Genomic DNA, 6,767 nt, shown 5'->3' with positions numbered 1-6,767 from the left:
GTGTGTGTGTGTGGTTTTGTTTAGTCTAGAGTGTACAGGCAGGCCTTGCAGGCCATGAGCCCAGGCCTTGTCCATGAGGCCCAGATATCCGGGCGTACCTGTACATGCTCTTCACTGGCTCCGAGTTATCACCCTCCCAGGAATAAATGTCTCTTAAAAGTCAAAGTCTTTCTTTCTCTCTCTCTTTCTTTCTCTTTTCACCCTGCCAGCTGTGGGAAGGCAGCCTGCAAGGAGAGAGTAATAGGGAAGGGTATTCACCTTCCTTCACTCTATTCTCCTTCTGGCACCCTTGCTGACTGAGCATCTGCCCCACAGCTGTTAGGCAGCTCTTAGCAGTGAGAGCAAATGGTGAATAAAGTACAAATATCTTTTCCAGATTTCTGATTTTTCAGCAAAATCATAGGATTTTGCCACTCGTTCCTAGAACATTTCCTTAAATTTTGGAATTAAGCAGATGTGGTGCACAGGAGTTATCCCAGAGTCAAACAGGGAAAATGCCATTAAATTGACCATAGGGTCTTTTACTTAGCAAATTAGCTAGGACATAACTTACCAAAAATGTGGTAGAAGCTCAGTCATCTGAAGTCTTGATTTATCAAGATATCTGTATCTTTCTAAAAGATGTACTCTAGGTCAACCACAATTTATAGGCTGTGTTATGCAGGGTGTGAGACTGGATGCACACAATGGTCTCTCCTTGCTTTGAAATACATAGAGCTATAACAAACACAGCAAAGAGTTGAATTCTTCAAGTACTCTCATTTATAAAAATCATTTCACAAACTGGAATAAATCTACATGTGATGAAAAATCTAAACGCTTTTGGATATCCTGCAGACAGACAGTAGGAGAGTATTTTCAAAGAAAGTATATGGTAGGAAATATTGAAAAAAAGAATAGAAACAACTTTACTGCAGATAGACAGGAGGCAGGATAGTGTGGCACCTTACAGATTAACTCATTCAGAGAGGCTTGAGTTTTTGTAGGCTGTAGAAAACTGTGGCATTTTAAGAATAACCTATGAAAGCTGAAGTCTATGAAAGGTCATGCCTTTCTGAACAAATTAGTCTATAAGGTGCTACACTTCCCTGCCTTCTGTCTGACTTCACACTAACAAAGCTAACTACTTCTATCTATTGAAATTAGCTAATTAACTCTGTTGGCAAATTTGCAGCTAGAGGTGCAGGGCTCCAGAACCCCCCTGAACCTATCTCCTTAACAGCTCGCGGGCTTTGTGGCCTCAGCAGGGCCTAGCAGCTCGGCCTGCAGTAGTTTCCACATTCCCCCTCCCCCCACCCCCCTCATGACAGACAAGGTTGCACAAGCACCCCTGACATGAGTTTTGCCTGTCAGCAGCAAGAGGTGCAGGGCCTCAGAACCCCTGCACCTATCTCCTTGAAAGCTGGCAGGCTTCATGGCCTCAGCAGGGGCTAGCAGGCTTGTAGATTTCATCCTGCTGCACCTTAACACACACACTGTCACCCATGTCATGAGTTTTGCTTGTCCGCATCTTGGGGTACAGTTCCCCCCAAACCCCTGTACCTATCGCTTTGAAACTTGGCAGGCTTTGTGGCCTCAGCAGGAGCTAGCATGCCTGCAGTTTTGACCTCGCTGTGGCCTAACATATACATGTGGCATGAATTTTGACCTCGAAATGAGTCGAAACAGCGTTGAAACAAAACTGGCGGTGCAATTTTGCGCAGCCCTAATGTCTATCACCTACCCTAATTAGAGACTACAGCTCTCAGCAACCTCCAAAATAAGATGACAATAGGACTTAGATACAAAAATGTGCTAAGAAATCTGCCACTGTATCCTCATAAGTTTATAGCCTAATTTTGCACCATCAAGAAGCAATATCAATTCTCGTTTCTGTAACATTAGCCGACTTCAAGGTACCACCCTGATCTGCCTTTCTAAACTATTCTAGCTGAGTGCAAATCCTCTTTTTATTACACAATCTAAATTGATTAAAGAGTGGTCTAATGGCCATCTCCCAGTCACTGAAATGATTTTGGAAAAGTATTGCAAATCTTACATTCTGAATATATCAGCCCTCCTTTTAAAAGTAAATTCTGAAGAAGTGAGGGAGGTGAACAGGAGAGTAATGCCAGGTAGATATAATACCTGGGGATGACCTGGAGCACCCAGAGACATCTTCCAGTTACACCATTAAATATAATAGATTCAGTTAAAAATGTGTTCATTTTCCATGACTAGCCCTTTCTTTCTTGGTAATAATACTGTCAAATGCTCCTTGCATGAGCAGCAGTTTAAATGAAGGTGCACGCCTTTCTTTCATTTGATTTCTTGATCATCACCTTTAATAATGAAAATGTAATGTTCACATCAATATTTTATTAAATTTAAGTAACGTTATAGTCTACATCTGTAAGAATACAGCAGACTATACAGGGAATCATATTTTTTGTAGAAATCACTTTGTGCTGATTCTTAATTTTATTACAGTAAGTTGTTATTATTATTTAGATGTATAAATTGCTGCTCACATATTGCAGTGATTGCAACAATAATAGTGTTCGGTAATAATCTGTTTTTCTGCTTCTATCCTGTTGCTTCACTGATTGTACCAGCATTTGGAACAGTCCTTGCGTAGTGGTTGAACACAGCAAGACTCTATGAAGACACCTCTTTCCTAAGTAATCCTGAAAAAAAAAGTTAGGCAGAAGGACTTCTTGACTTACCACAGCCCGTATTGCTGGGCAATTACTCTGTTTGAGCCTGAGGTATATGCTGCAATTATGTTTCAGGTTTGCCTTAACCTGCATTGTAGCCTATAAAACCATCAACAAACCACCCAGAAAATCACACCAATAGTAAGACACTACCAATTTCCATGCTAGCAAAGGATGTCATAAATTCTCTCTCTCTATTACTATGGTTAATGTCACATTCTTTCCTTGGTGTACCTTCAGCTATGTTCTAAATTAAGTTTAAACATTAGCATTTAAACCCGTTATTGATAGTAATATAAAAGATGACAAATATTTGTTGTAATTTAAACAATATAATATTTTATTATCAACTCAAATGATGTACTTTACATAAAACTTGTAAATAAATATAGTTTACTTCCATTTACATAGCAGCATTATTACTGGGTACACAATTATTTATAGAAAGAAAGATGGAATATGAGACAGTATAAGATTTTGGTATTTTTGTCTACTATTGTCTACTCACACTATTGAGTTTTTATCAATAGTTTAGGTTCCAAGCAACACCATCAACTTATACTTTGACTTGATAATTGTATACACTGTTTAAGAGCATAGATTCTAAACTGTAAAAAGGTTATGTTCTAATCTCAAGTATGCATTCACTCCAACTCAGTATAAACAATGGTCAGTTACTCCAAAAAACAGGCTGCTAAACTTTGACAATTCATGAAGGCTCCTCACCTTGCTTTTTTGAGTACCTTATGCCTCTACTAGAAGAAGCTTTGAAATTGACAGGACCTAATACCTTAAGGGCTACAGCTGAAGGATCCTTGTCAGAGTCATCAATTATGCACTTAAAACATATGACTAAGTTACAAAATAGACAGCTAAGATGAGAGTTCTTGAACAAATTTATGCACTTAACTGATAAATAATTTTGTTATAATGTAAGTAATATGTAACAAATTGGAATTAGCACTGTTATGCAGTTAAAGGAATTATACACTTATCTGGTAAGCATATCTACATAAGGCTCTTTACTGAGCAGTAGAAATAATTACTGCATAGTAAGCATCACCATCTACATGTGCTGACCCTTACTGTGTGGTAATTTCCTCTACTTGGCAGTTAATTTGCTACCTGCAAATGCAAGTGGCAAATTAACTACCAAGTAATAACTGCACAGTACGGCATGTCTAGACAGCCAACTAGAAGCAAATTTGCTCCCAGTAAGCCAGGCAACAGGGGGGTGGGAGATTGTCCCCACCTGGGCTCTGATGGTAGAGCCCACCCTGGGAAGCAGGCAGCTCCGGGGGGCAGGGAACTATTTCCCCCTGCCACAGCAGTAGGGAGCTCCAAGCCCCAGCTCTGTGATTGCAGAGTGGAGGCTAGGAACAAGCTCCCCAGTCCCTGCCCCACAATCGCAGAGCAGGGCCTGGGAGCTCCCTGCAAGGGGAGAATACCTGCCCGGCCTGGCACTGGCTGGGACCTGCCCCTGACCAGGACAGTCCCCAGCCAGCTCCAGGCTGCACATGCAGACTTCCCTGTGCAGGCTGGGGCAGGCTGGGAACTGTCCTGGTCAGGGGCAAGTCCCATCCCTACAGATTTTTCCCAGCCCTGTGCCCCAATCAGGCAATCAAGGCACAGGGCTTGGAAACAGCTTCAGAGAAGGGGCAGGTCCCAGCCCCCTGTCCCAATCCATCAGTGGACAGATAGTAGTGAGCCCCCAGATGGGTGGGGATTCCCCCCCCAGCCAGGGGATTGCTGCTAGCTGCCCCATTGATGGATCAGGACAGGGGACTGGGACCTGCCCTTCCCCTGCAGCTGTTTCCAAGCCTCCTGCCCCCAATCAGGGAGCTGGGGCCAGGAGTTCCTTGCTGCCTGGGCAGGGGCATGTTGTCCCTGTCCAGGATCTGCCACTAGAGCCTGCCCCACAGCAGGCAGTTCCCAGGGACAGAGAGCAATCTCCCAGCCCCCATCATAAGACTGCTGTCTCCTAGCCCTGTACTCCCTGCCAGCCCATGGACTAGTACCCCGGTGAGTCTAGAATTCCCTCTGGCTGTTGCAGGGGCTGGTGCAGGGCAGGAGGGGGCAGGCATTGACTGCTGCCAGGAGCAGCACATCTGCTTCCAAATCTCCTCATGTGTAGATGCCAGCCCAGGACAGGTTTACTGGAGTAACTTACTCGAAAGTAAACCTACCCTGCAGTATTTGCACATATGTACGTGCCCATTGTACATCAGTTTTGTAAGTTATACCTTGGATTTTCATGTCTGAAAGAGATTAGAAGAAACTCAACTTTATTTTTTTCAGTTTGTTTGGGTTTGTTTGCATTCAGCAATAATTTGTATTTGTTGTAGGTCTGGTGTTTTGTTTTCTAGCCACACAATAAAGCATGGAATATTATTAATTATAATTACATATTGTAATCTACTATCTGTGGTGTCAGTACACCACAGCCCAATCCAGTATGTGTAACCAAGACCCTCAGTGAGATAAATGGAAGTTATGGGTGCATAAAGAAAACAAGGGCTAAATCTTTTTTGTTTTAGTCAAAACAAAACTTTAATTAAAGTTTTATGAATGAGACAAGCATGCCTTGTTGTAATACTAGGCAAAGTGACTTTAATAATATATTATTATGTATGTATAATATAATAATAATATATTATTATTTATGTATTATTTAGACAGAGTCCAAGAACCTCAGTCAAGCCTCAGGATCTCAATGTGCTAGCAACTGTACAGACAAATACACTAGCCCAGTCCCTGCTCCAGATAAATTATAATTTACAGATTGGATAAGATACCAGAAACTAACAAAACCAGGTAGAGCTTGTTGTGAGGATGAAATTACAATGAAATTAAATAGAATGTAGGAGAAAAGCTGTGGCCTTGGCTTGCTGCTTTTTAAATCAATGATAGAAGCAGTGGTTTGTAGTCATGTTGGCAGAGGAAGGTTTTAAAGAGGGATTTAAAAGGAAAGGATGTGGCAGGTTTACAAATGTTGATAGAAGGTAGCCTGATACATTGTGGGGCAGCATGAGAGAGGGTGAAGGAAGTTACTGAAGGAAGAAGTGGATTGCTTTTTCCAGAATTAATGTATAGATGCAACAGCTGATTTCTGAAAGATTATTTACCTATTAAACACATTATCCAAAATGAAAATGGATACTAGTAACGTTTAAAGTCTGATATTATTATGATGGAGTTTGAATGAAACCTCAGTGAAGCTGGTGAGTATTATGGCTGACTTGCATTCAGGATAATCCTAAGAAGCAGTTAGGCTCCTTTTAGAGTAGATAGCTGTCATAATACCAGGCACTACCTAAAACACATCAGGTGCAGAACATTTTGGGCAGAGAAGCTCTGCTGGGGCAAAATGCAAGGATAGGAACTTTGATATTGTTTGCTATAGGTGAAGCACCCAAGAGGCAAAAAGCAAGAAAAGAATTGGTAACATGGACCAGAAAAAGCAAAAGAGGAAGCCTTTTAAGCGAACTGATTGCTGAAAAAGGACTTAGATCTGTGAGCAAAGAAACTGCCTTGGGTGATTTGAAACAGTGTTTGGGTGGGGAAGGACTTTTTACATTATTTGAAAATAAGCAAGATTGCATCAGAGAATTATTGGACTCCAACATTATTTTTTCCTCCAAACAGGAACAACCTGGAGTACCCTGAATACTGGCTTACTGCTCAGATCACAAGGGATACCAATACTAAGTTCCAAGGTCTGTGACTACAATATTTACCTCTTGTGAAAATTATGTAATGCTTTAAATTATTATTTGATATTTAAATGTTCTTGTTGACCTTCATTAGCATGCCCTAAAAGCATGCCATAAACTTGAACTTGGTGTTGTTGAAAAACATTTTGTTCCATGGTTTCATTAAACATGTTATTAGAAACATAATGTTTGTTTATAGTATTTTTCCTTGAAGATTAAATCCCTGAACATCAGTATTTGTATGTACTTGTGTGACCAGACAGAAAATCCCTAAAAAGTAGATTAGTGCTTTTGAAAGCAATAATTTTTAAACTACTTGGTGTTTTGATAACGGACTTTTCACAAATAAGGGATAAGT

The 6,767-nt window shown here is 40.9% G+C and overlaps 1 long non-coding RNA gene across 1 annotated transcript in view; it reads left to right on the top strand.

Annotated features, from left to right (window-relative positions):
• The window catches only part of LOC112549160, a 27,553-nt gene extending 20,995 nt beyond the window's left edge, over positions 1-6,558 (top strand). The window contains exon 3 of the long non-coding RNA XR_003092496.1: positions 6,342-6,558. This is a non-coding gene — a long non-coding RNA (uncharacterized LOC112549160). The remainder of the gene's footprint in view (positions 1-6,341) is intronic.
• Positions 6,559-6,767: the final 209 nt, after the last annotated feature.

Source organism: Alligator sinensis, unplaced genomic scaffold, assembly GCF_000455745.1.
Source record: "Alligator sinensis unplaced genomic scaffold, ASM45574v1 scaffold288_1, whole genome shotgun sequence".
Classification (NCBI taxonomy): Eukaryota; Metazoa; Chordata; order Crocodylia; family Alligatoridae; genus Alligator; species Alligator sinensis.
The sequence above is the reverse complement of the archived record's forward strand: the minus strand, read 5'-3'. Positions and strand labels throughout refer to the sequence as shown.